Source organism: Octopus sinensis, linkage group LG19, assembly GCF_006345805.1.
Source record: "Octopus sinensis linkage group LG19, ASM634580v1, whole genome shotgun sequence".
Taxonomy (NCBI): Eukaryota; Metazoa; Mollusca; class Cephalopoda; order Octopoda; family Octopodidae; genus Octopus; species Octopus sinensis.
In genome coordinates, this window is record NC_043015.1 from 30,469,795 (window position 1) to 30,482,562 (window position 12,768).

At 32.9% G+C, this 12,768-nt stretch overlaps 1 long non-coding RNA gene across 1 annotated transcript; it reads left to right on the forward strand.

Moving 5' to 3' along the window:
* The first annotated feature begins 2,914 nt into the window (after nucleotides 1-2,914).
* LOC118767132 lies at nucleotides 2,915-5,512 on the forward strand. Its single transcript, XR_005003034.1, has 2 exons — nucleotides 2,915-4,602; nucleotides 4,635-5,512. It is a non-coding gene; the product is annotated as an uncharacterized LOC118767132 (long non-coding RNA).
* Nucleotides 5,513-12,768: the final 7,256 nt, after the last annotated feature.

The following is a 12,768-nucleotide window of genomic DNA, read 5'->3' on the forward strand; positions in this document are numbered from 1 at the left end:
TTATATCCACAACTCTGTCCAGAATGAAAGTTGCTCAGAATTTGTGCAGTACCCCTAGTGTTTAGAACCCTAAGTGATTTCTTAGTTTGTCTAGTGTGTAGTACCAGCTCTGTAGGAATAATTCTTGGGTATAGCAAAAATTATCCATGGATATAACCAAAGTTACCCACAGATATAATAACACATTGCTATATTCATGACGTAGTATAAGTAAAGATGATTCTTTGCTGAGAAGGTCTAATAAGATTGAAACATGCAAATTTTCAGTTTTTTTTCTTTTTTTCAAATTTCAGTGTTGTCTTCTTTGTTATAATAGTTAAGCTTATGGCTTCTTATTCCTCATTGTAGAGTTAATTTTTAATTAATTAAAATTGTTTGCCTGTGTTCACTTTACTCTATATTTGTGATAATCTTGGCTAGAGCATTTGACCAGCAGCACAGCATGATGTGACCGCTGGAGGGAGAGAGAGCTGCAACTAGCACTCTGGTTGATTCTCATTTTCATCTGAGTAGACTGGAGCATCGTGGAACAAAGTTCTTTACTCAAGGACACAACATGCCACCTGCTCCAAGAATTGAACCTATGACATCATAATTATAAGCCACACACCCTAACCACTCAGCCATGCATCTTCACATAGTAGTTGTAAGTAAAGCATTAATAAATCTTTAGATGTCGCTATGGTTGTATTTGTGGCAATATAATGTGGATAGATCAGCGGTTATCCATGGAAATAGTAGTAGAAGTAATCCAGGATTATATTTGTGTTAATCTCTAAATATAACAGCAGTAATCTCCAAGCAAGTCGCCAATGATCTCCAGATTCAATAGTGACATATACGAAATGTGTGGATTCTTAAAAAGATAAATATAGGATGTGAGGAACAGTGTCTTTAAACATCTCCTTGCACCCTTCCACCTCTCTTCTTGCTTTCTCTGTAAAGCAACAATGCAAGCAGAGAAAAATGATTAAAGTGTAGACTGAAGGCATGTTGTGTTATGTTGGAAACCTTTTCAACCCCAATCAGAAGAGAAAATAATGGCCATTACAATGATAGTGATATATATGTGAAAAATGTAAGTGGGAAGAGCACTTATTAGATGGTTGTAGTCCAAATTGTGGTGAGGCAATCTGACAGGAAAAAAATATGAATATATAAGTAATTATATCTATAATGTAATGCAAAAAGGTTGGGTAGCAATACCAAAGACCCCATCTCCCCTCCATTTCATTTGTGAATTTTTTTCTTAGATCCTTTACTATATGTATATATATATATATATATATATATATATATATATATGTGCATGTATGTTTGTGTATCTGTGTTTGTCCCCCTAGCATTGCTTGACAACCGATGCTGGTGTGTTTATGTCCCCGTCACTTAGCGGTTCGGCAAAAAAGACCGATAGAATAAGTACTGGGCTTACAAAAAGAATAAGTCCCGGGGTCGAGTTGCTCGATTAAAGGCGGTGCTCCAGCATGGCCGCAGTCAAATGACTGAAACAAGTAAAAAGAGTAAAAAGAGAGAGAGTATATAAAAATTCCCAAAGTTGCACATATTGATGTATTTCTATAAATATGAAGAAACTAAAAGACAAAACAAATTAATGACTCTCTGTATGTTTGTGAAATAAGGAGTGGATGTGTCCCTCCTACGGATGGTGCCAAGGCAATATCGCCATCTATGGTAAATGATAAGAGATAGACTTTTCTAACGACGAGACACAAGTGTCTGAATGCTGAAGTGGTCCAAATGATTATATGTTGGTTAAACACGACATTTCTCAATTTTTAAATTTATTACAAAGGGTTCAGAATAAAATAGGAGGCTGTGACATTCATGCCTTTTCATAAAGGCATGAACAACTTCAGAATACATATTTGCTATTTACGTAACAATTTTTTTTTTCAAACTTGTGTTTCTATTCTCATTCATTCAGTCATTTATTCACCAAAGATGAGGTGAAGTATTAATTGGGTGGGTTGTTGAGTATGGCATAACTGTATAGTCAGGTGACTTGAATGATATCATTATACACACACACACATATACATACCACATACCTACATATGCACATACATGTAAATGTATATATATATATATATAATGTTTATATATAATATATAATATATATATATATATATATAATGTTTATATATAATATATATATATATATATATAATATAATATATATATTATATATATATATATATAATATATAATGTTTATATATATATATATATATATATATATATAATGTTTATATATAATATATATATATATATATATAATGTTTATATATAATATATATATATATATATATATATATATAATGTTTATATATAATATAGATATATATATATATATAATGTTTATATAATATATATATATATATATATATATTATATATATAATATATATATATATATATATATATATATATATATATACATATATAATTTACATGTTCCATGTCAGCATTGAACATGAATATGAAATGATGATAAATATATGTGTGTCTGTGTATGTGTTTGCATACATATGTAAACATATAGATATACACATAATCTTTTATTTGTTGGGATTGATACAAAGCAAAAAAAAAACAAAAAAAACTGTAGGCCCTTCAAGCCACTCCTGTAGTAATCTCTTCTAATAAAAGATTATATATACTCTGCTTAAAATATTTAGTCCTCTTTCTTCCATGTGTGTATGAATGAATGTGTGTATATGTATTTATTTTTTTAATCGGCATAAATTTACAAGATTCAAGGGCCAAAGATTTTGTACATGGCGCTTATCAAATACATGTCTATGAATTTATATGTAAATATATGCATGTTATAGGTATGTGTTCATGTGTGTGTGCATCTTTAATATATATTTGTATGTATATGCATATATGTATGTTTTGTGCATGTAGATATATGTATATGTAAAAATATATATGATTTAAAATGTAAGGTATATATGTATACCTTTTTTAATAAACATACAATATTGTCTTCATTGTAAATAGAAAAAAACCCCACAGGTTCCATGCAGTACAGTTAATATTTCTCTATAGACATAAAAAAGGATTGTTGTGACTAGTTTCTAGTCTTGTTAGATGTTCATCGGAGAAAGTGTAACCATGTATCTAGAATGAAATTAGTAGTTTACAGCAATTTACAAAGAAGGACCCAGCTAAAACTGGCCAATTACATTTGCATAAAAGAGCATCTGCTGACAAGATGGAATAATTAATTCATGCATTCGTTAATGAATGCATTACACAGGACTTTTGAAGAATCTGAATCATAAGGTATACTGTTTTTTGGTTTTGGTTTTGGTTTTTAATAAACATGTAACAATATTCCCACTGTAATATATATATATATATATATATGTATGTATGAATTGAAGATTGGAGTTTGAGGTATTATTTTTTTTAAATAATATCCTTAACTTTTAACTTCAATTTTTATTTTTCAAATTTTACAATGGAAACGGAATTTGCATATTTTCTGTTTATTTGAAACAGCAGTTTCATGGGGAGATATTCCCCTGTGCAATTTTCACTTAGCTGCTGTCTGTAGAAGTGCTTCCTAAGGTAAGCGCCTGGATTATCCTATCCCAAAACTGACTCCAATATATATAAATATATATTGTATATGTATGTATATAAATGATGTATTTATGTATAATATTATATATATGTGTGTATATAAATCTTATATATATGTAATATTATACCATGTAAGTTGTCTAAAGGTCCTCTTTTTGACAGATATACGAGTGTATGTAATGTTATGTATGCATGTGGCCTAGTGGTTAGATTTGTTACATTCACAATTAGGAGATCATGGTTTCAATTCCCATAGCAGCTGTGTATTGTGTTCTTGAGCAAAACTCTTCATTTCACGTCACTCCAGTTCACTCAGCTATAAATGGTTAAGCCTGTGATGAAATAGTTTTCTGATCAACACACACATATGTAGCAAGCTTCTTTCAGTTTCCATCTACCATATCTACTCACAAGCCTTTGGTTTGCTCAGGGTTGTAGTAGAAAAACACTTGTTTAAGATGTCACATAGTGGGACTAAACTGGAAACCTTTTCAGCATCAGAACACTTCAGGCCACCATTCAGCTCAGATACGAACAGATCGTTGATATAGGGTATACCAATGGCTGTACTGTGGTATCTCACATTCCGGAACCCCTTTAATCTACCGTTTTGGCAGTTAAAAGTTTATTTTTTAAAAAATGGCCTGACAGTTAATATCTAAGAAAATTAAGTTTATCCTTCGATGGTATGCTACACTACTCTCACTTCTGTTCACTTTCTTGGTATAAACAGCAGCAGTTAATTTGATATCCCAGCTTGTATACCTTAGCAGTGTAATTTTTAATGACTGCACACTGACTAAACAAATTCTAAACTACCTCAGACAGGCCTCTGTAGCCTTTAACCCTTTAGTATTCACATTATTCTACCAAATGCGATGCTTGTTTATTCACATTGCATTGAATTAATCCTGCATTATCTCATAGCTGTGAGATTTCTGCGATGTGACTCTTTACTTTGGGAATAATATTGTAGGATAGGGTAAGAGGTTGGATCTGAATGGTTTTGAACAAAAAGGAGGTAAAATATTTAGGCCGGATATGGCCAGTTTGAATGCTAAAGGGTTAAAGGATTCAGAAAGGTTTTTCTAAGTAACCCCCTCTACCGCTAAACCAAAGTTTATGTCTCTGTTTCTGTTCTCCTGCATGGGTACAACTATGGACCATTTATTGTCCACATATTGGAAGCTTTTAACATCAAAGCTTTTAACATCCACTTTCTCCGGAAGATTCTTTCAATCTCTTCATAAGAAAGGATTATACACACAAATCTGCAGTCTGCTGTTTCAGCCACACTGTCTGTCATTATATATTTAGATGTTTGTATGTGTGTAGACATGTATATATATATTGTTGTGTGTATGTATATGTTTGCTTACATTCGCAAGCTACAATCGGTTTTGTTGTCTCTTTTGTCAACAAATTATCCGTTTGCTTTGCATCTTTGAAGATATGTGAAAGAAGAGATCCCTGACTTGAAAATACAGGTAAGGGTTAGCAACAGAAAGAGCACCTGACTTTAAAAACAATACTTCTATAGTATGTTTTGTCTAACCCATGCCAGCCTGAAAAAACAGATGTAAGAAAGAAAAATCCTCTGTTGAACTGGTCCTTGTAGAAGTAAATCCACACTGAACAGCCATCAACTGAGATGGCTTGAACATGTAGCACAGATGTCCGAGTTACATCTCGTCTGTAGGATTCTCTATGGCCAGCTACACAATGGTCATCACTTGGCTGGAAGATCAAAGAAGTGGTTCAAAGACCATCTGAGATCCATTTTCAAGAGGAGCAGCATTAACCCTTCAAATAGTGTTGCTGTCTACAACTCTTTTTGTTTTCTTACCAATGGAAGGATACTAAAGGAATGGAGGAGAAATACACTCAGATCTTGCCAGAGAAACAAGAGCAGAAGTGTGCACATGGATTAAAGCCTGACCTGTCAGTCCCATCTGCAGGTTAAACTGTGCATCGAGGATTGGGATGTGCAATCATCAAATGCTTTGTATGAAGGACACAATGGTCATCAATGAATTTGTGCAACAACCATAAGCAAGCATGTATGTGTTTCCATGTATACAAATGTGTCTATATGTGTGTATATATATATATATATATGTATACATATGTATAAATATATGTTTATGTATGTATATATTTGTGTGTGTGTATATATACACACAACATATATATATCCAACAAATGATTAATATTTTCAACAAATCTTAAATCAGTTTTCTAATTTCATTTGTTTCATTGAATTTTAATTTTATTATCGTTAATTCTACCTTCTCCTCGCACACATGCACACACACATGCATTCAGAATTTTATTCAAAACAAAAAATATATATATTTATATATATAGATATGGCTATATATATGTGTGTTTATGTATGTGTGTATATATATATATATAAATATCTTGTGGATGGATATATACAAATGTTTATATATATATGTTTATATATATATATATATGTATACATATGTATAAATATATGTTTATGTATGTATATATTTGTGTGTGTGTATATATACACACAACATATATATATCCAACAAATGATTAATATTTTCAACAAATCTTAAATCAGTTTTCTAATTTCATTTGTTTCATTGAATTTTAATTTTATTATCGTTAATTCTACCCTTCTCCTCGCACACATGCACACACACATGCATTCAGAATTTTATTCAAAACAAAAAATATATATATTTATATATATAGATATATATGTATATAAATATATATATATAAATGGAAATATATATGTATATAAAAATATATATAAATATGAATATATATATATAAATATATATATGCATATATATAATATATATACACACACATACCTACCTTGTATATACTTGTATGCTTATATGTGTTATATATATATACTTATATATATTATATATATTCTTACATATATATACTTATATAGAGAATATTAATTAGTGATAAAACCACTATTATGCAATTCACACAATGATAGGCATAAACCAAATCATAAATAAAACATAAACTATATTTTAAAACATATAACTAGATCACAAAAAGTATAAAAAGGAATAATCAAAATATAATAAGTAAAAAAAAAACTATGTACGTTTCATGGCTATAATTAAATTCAAATTAAATTTAAATTTAATCGAAATGAATTCAATTTAAAATTATAGTCAATCTTCAGGTTAAACAATAATAGTTAAATAAGCAAATAGAGTTAAACAATATAATTTTATATAAGAAACTCCATTAACTAAATTTGGAACTTAAAACATTAGTTTCCTACAATACATTTATTATGTTAAATATTTAAGGTAAAAAAATAGAGTAAATAGATAGAAAAATGTATTTGTGTGAATATATAATTTAGCTTTAAAAAACATTAATAAACTATAGAATATCTTTAACCTAGTTATACTCTAATATTTAATTACCAAACTATCATTGTTTGCATAATAGTGGTTTTATCTCTAATTTATATTTTACATATTTATATTGTGAAATTTGATTTAATACTAAATTGAATTTTTCCTTGTAAGTATGGAGTTATGCTCCCTAATATTATGATTATACTTATATATATATTTATATATATACTTATATATATATATATTTATATATACTTATACATATATTTATACGTATATATGTATACTTATATATTTATATATATACATATATATATATTCTTATATATATATATAGATATATATATATACTTATATATACATATATATACTTATATATATACATATATATATATACTTATATATTTATATATACATGTATATATATATGTATATATATACTTATATATATATATATATATGTATATACACATATATTTATTTATATGCATATCTATGTATGTATTTATATACATATTTATATATTTACTTATATCCAATATATACTGATTGTATATATGTATATATATATCGGTACTTTGATAAAATACTTATCTCTAATCTGAAAGTTTATTATTCTACTACCATTATTTTATTATTAATTTTTATTGTGAATATTATTATCATTATTGCAAATTATTTGATTATTTAATGTATACAAAACTATTCCAAGACTAATCTAAACTACTTTATGATTTATAATTAACTTTGGTCGTTCTTGTTATTTCTTTGTTTCTCTCTTTCTTTCTCCTTTGATATTGGCCTTGGTGTTGCAGGTGGAGTGGGTGATGTCCTTCTCAACCACATCCACACACAGTAATTCATGAGATTACAATCAGGGGAATTGGTGGGGGGCCGGAAATTGGAGCTGGTGGAGTCATAGAAATTCTCCGACAGCCACACCTGACTCTTTCTGGAGACACAGCAAATGAGATGAGTCCTGTTGCCACACATTTTGGCCTTCCAGCAACGACCCTCTCCAGTCAGAGTTTGACCACTTTCTCTAGCAGCTTCACATAGTCATCTGAAATGAGTCTAAGGCCCTGTTCAAAGATGTGGAGTATAATGGCATCACCCTCACTGGGGACTCCCAAAGACCACCACAGTTTGGTGAAACTTGGTTTTCATGATGTCCATGGCAAGTCTTAGAGCCTTTACCGTGTTCACAGAGCATTAAATAGCAGTCATGATGTCAGCATTTTGATACCTGGTGCAAATCATCATGATACAGGTAACTCTTTTCCAATATTCAGATGGCTTCCCATCCTCCGTATCAGCCAACTTTTTCTCAACTGCACCTTTAATTTTTAGGCTCCCTGACATCAAGCTGTTTCTGAAAAAAGGGACATTAAAAAATTATCAAATTTAGCCTGAACACCCTGTGATCACTGTCGTTCATTCCATTGCTGTGTGTATGTCTTAAAACATTCAGCTATCAGTGACACAGTCCACCTAGGTATTATTAGGTACTTCACTGTACTATACTCATAAATAAACCACTCAGCTCTCTGGGTAAGCAAGGGAGTCTACTAAAAATAACAATCAAATGTTCCTCAAATCACATTTTGCCATCTTAAAAAGAGGGGGAAAAAGCCATTGTACAATGTCATTGTAGATAAATTATGCCTGAGAATAAGACATGATACGAGAATTAAAACATGGCTGGAATATCTTTGATTATAGTTTGCTGCAATCAGAGTTTACCTGGCAGGAAACAATAGAAACAAATTCACTCTTGACAGCTCCGTTCACTCAGCTGTATGTAGATGCCACAGTAAGATACGGTTCATTAAGCTATAAGCAGCAACACACTCCACTTAGCTGTACATAGACACTGCTGTGATATGCACTTCATCGCTGTAAAAAGCAACACTAGCCCAGTCTACCCAGCTGTAAATAAGTACCACAGAGATATGTAGTTTATCAATGAATCAGTCCACCAAGTTGTAAACACATACCACTATGAGATATTGTTCATCATTGTATAAGCAACAACACAAACCACCTTGCCATAAACAGGAACTATTATCATATATAATTCATTAATATATAAACAGCAGTGGTGGCACAAAGGCCCAATGGTTAAGGCAACGGACTCGCGGTCGTAGGATTGCGGTTCGATTCCCAGACCGGGCATTGTGATTGTTTATTGAGCAAAAATACCTAAAGCTCCACAGGGCTCCGGCAGGGGGTGGTGGTGGACCCTGCTGTACTCTTTCACTCCAACTTTCTCTCACTTTTTCTTCCTGTTTCTGTTGTACCTGTATTTCAAAGGGCCACTCTGTGTCATGCTGAATCTCCCTGAGAACTACGTTAAGAGTACACGTGGCTGTGGAATGCTCAGCCACTTGCACGTTAATAAATGAGCTGCGATGTCACTGGTGCCAAGCTGTATCGGCTTTTGCCTTTCCCTTGGATAACATCAGTGGCGTGGAGAGTGGAGGCTGGTATGCATGGGCGACTGCTAGTCTTCCGTAAACAACCTTGCCCGGACTTGTGCCTCGGAGGGTCACTTTCTTGGTGCAATCCCATGGTCAGTCATGACCAAAGGGGGTCACAACACTATATAGACAACAACACAAGCCACATAGCTGTAGACTAGTACTACTGTGAGACACAGTTTATCACTGTACAAGCAGCAACACAAGCCACTTGGGTGTAAACAGGTACAACCGTGATATATAATTCATCACTGTGAGCAACAGCGTACCATTGTTATAAAATTGATGAGTGTTTTCGTTGATCTGTAATGCTGCTGCATTCAACTTCTCTAGAAAAGTTTACCAATGGAAGACTGGCATCCTATCCCAAAGCAGATCGGTCTCTCATCTGATTAACCCAACAGAAACCAGAATAAAGTAGTTGCCTTGTGGTGCCCCAGATTTCGATGTTGGAAACATTAAGTTTAAACGTTTCAGGCTGTAAAAACTGTGTAGAAATATGATGCACACACGTGTGTGTGTACACAATTATTCAGCTGACTGGGGAATAGAAGAGAGAGCAGCGACACCAGGAGGACCAACTGACCACAATGGTTGGGAGAGTGAAAGGAGCCGGACTGATGGGAAGAAGGTATAGACATGCTGGAGGATGTTGGGAGGGGAATGATTGGCAACAGAGGGGGTCAATGGTAAGGATGGGTGGGGTAAAAGACCAGCATTATGATGGGGAAAAAAAGACTTTAGATATACTAACAAAGTAGCCTCTTTTAAAATGAAAAATCAATTAAGAGACGTAACTCAGAATGGCCAGAGACACAAAGTTGGACCTCAAAGATGAAGAAAGATATACTAAATACAAGATAAATAATTGATTTATTGAAAGTATCTTTTCCTCAAAAGAAGGTAAACAAACACCTAGCAGTAATTTCAACCAGCTCTGATAGAAGCCAGGAGATTATTTCAAGGAAGCAATGATTCTCTTTAATTACCATGCCATGAAGAAATATTCTGGAAACGAGAGGACAGCTGTATATGATTCTACCTCAATAGCTGTCAACAGCACAGCACTGCCCAACTTTGACTCTCGCTAAGCCATAAGACTTAGATATATACAAAGAGTAGAAAACATTTATAGCCATGGAGAATTTGCATAATTAAAATGAAAATGAGCTTACAGAGATAACTCAGGGTGGCCATTGATAGGTATTTGGATAATATAAGGAAGAAAGGTATCCTATATGCCTTATCATACAAATTCATGATTTATTGAAAATATCTTTGCTTCAAGAGAAGGTTAGGGAACTCTTTGCTCTTGAGTGTAAATTGTCTACATTCAAATTTGAAACTGCTAAGTGACAAAATTCTCAAAAAAATAAAAAAAAGAATGCAGTTTTATTGATTGAATATAAATTGCTTTCAACATCCTGCAAAGTGTTAACAAATTTTTGCTAGCCATAACCCCTCTTTACTCTTTTACTTGTTTCAGTCATTTGACTGCGGCCATGCTGGAGCACCACCTTTAGTTGAGCAAATCGACCCCAGGACTTATTTTTTTGTAAGCCTGGTACTTATTCTATCGGTCTCTTTTGCCGAACTGCTAAGTTACGGGGACATAAGCAGACCAGCATCGGTTGTCAAGCAATGTTAGGAGGACAGACACAGACACACAAACATATGTACACACATACATATATATATATATATATGTATATATATATATGTATATATATATATATATATATATATATATATATATATATATATATATATATATATATATATGGCAAGCTTCTTTTAGTTTCCGTCTACCAAATCCACTCACAAGGCTTTGGTCAGCCCGAGGCTATAATAGAAGACACTTGCCCAAGGTGCCATGCAGTGGGATAGAACCTGGAACCATGTGGTTGGTAAGCAAGCTACTTACCACACAGCCAGCCTGTACCTATATACTGGTTTCAAATTTTGGCACAAGGCCAGCAAGTTCAGAGAAAGTGGGTAAGTCGACTCCAGTGGCATTTGAACTCAGGATGTAAAGTTGGAAATACCACTAAGCATTTTGTCGGGTGTGCTAATGATTCTACCAGCTCGCTGTCTTACGTTTTGTTATTTGTAGTGAATAGTCAGTATGAATCTAAGTTTTGCTATAGGTGCAGGAGTGGCTGTGTGGTAAGTAGCTTGTTTACCAACCACATGGTTCCGGGTTCAGTCTCACTGCGTGGCACCTTGGGCAAGTGTCTTCTACTATAGCCTCGGGCCGACCAAAGCCTTGTGAGTGGATTTGGGAGACGGAAACTGTGAAGAAGCCCGTCGTATATATGTATATACATATATGCATGTGTGTGTTTGTGTGAGTGTGTTGTCCCCCTAGCATTGCTTGACAACCGATGCTGGTGTGTTTATGTCCCCGTAACTTAGCGGTTTGGCAAAAGAGACTGATAGAATAAGTACCGAGCTTACAAAAGAATAAGTCTCGGGGTCGAGTTGCTCGATTAAAGGCGGTGCTCCAGCATGGCCACAGTCAAATGACTGAAACAAGTAAAAGAGTAATTGTCATCAATACAAATATGGTAGAATAATTTTGAACGTTGGCAGCATTTGTAATTCATTTGCCTGTATTAATTAATGATTTTAGATTAAACCTTTTGTTCCCATGCTTCAATTGAGATGATACTCTGTTTCAATTAATTTTGAAAATAACAACGAATTCAGTAAAATAACTTTTGTAGTTATTGATTTCAAATTTTGAGTCATAGCCAACAATTTCAGAGGAGGGGTTAGGATGATTACATTGACCCCCAATGTTCTACTGGTATTTATTGTATCAACCCTGAACGGTGAAAGGCAAAGTCGACCCTGGCAGCAGATGAAATGCTGCTAAGCATTTTGCCTGGCATGCTGACAATTCTACCTGTTCACCTGCTCAAATTATGTAATTATTAAACAGGTGTTTGGAGCATATATTGACATAACAATTTAATGGGAGGTTTAAATGCAGATCATTTTAAAGCATGAATTTTGTATCATAGAACGAGGGGCAATCTCAGTAGGGTTGCTATCAAAAGGGTTAATATTCTAAAGTTCATTAATGTAATTCCAGCCACAATGGTTAGTTCTGATGAAAGAAAAGGAGTAACAGGCAAAAGTTCTATATTCAATGGAAAATAGACGTAATTATTTTTTCATGAAAGTAAATGGAAAGTGTGTGTTATTGAATTGCAGCGTGCAAGATGTTTTATAAAAAATTGATATTCAGTTGCAATCAATAAAATGCATAATCTTGAAGACCAATGCTTGATCAAGC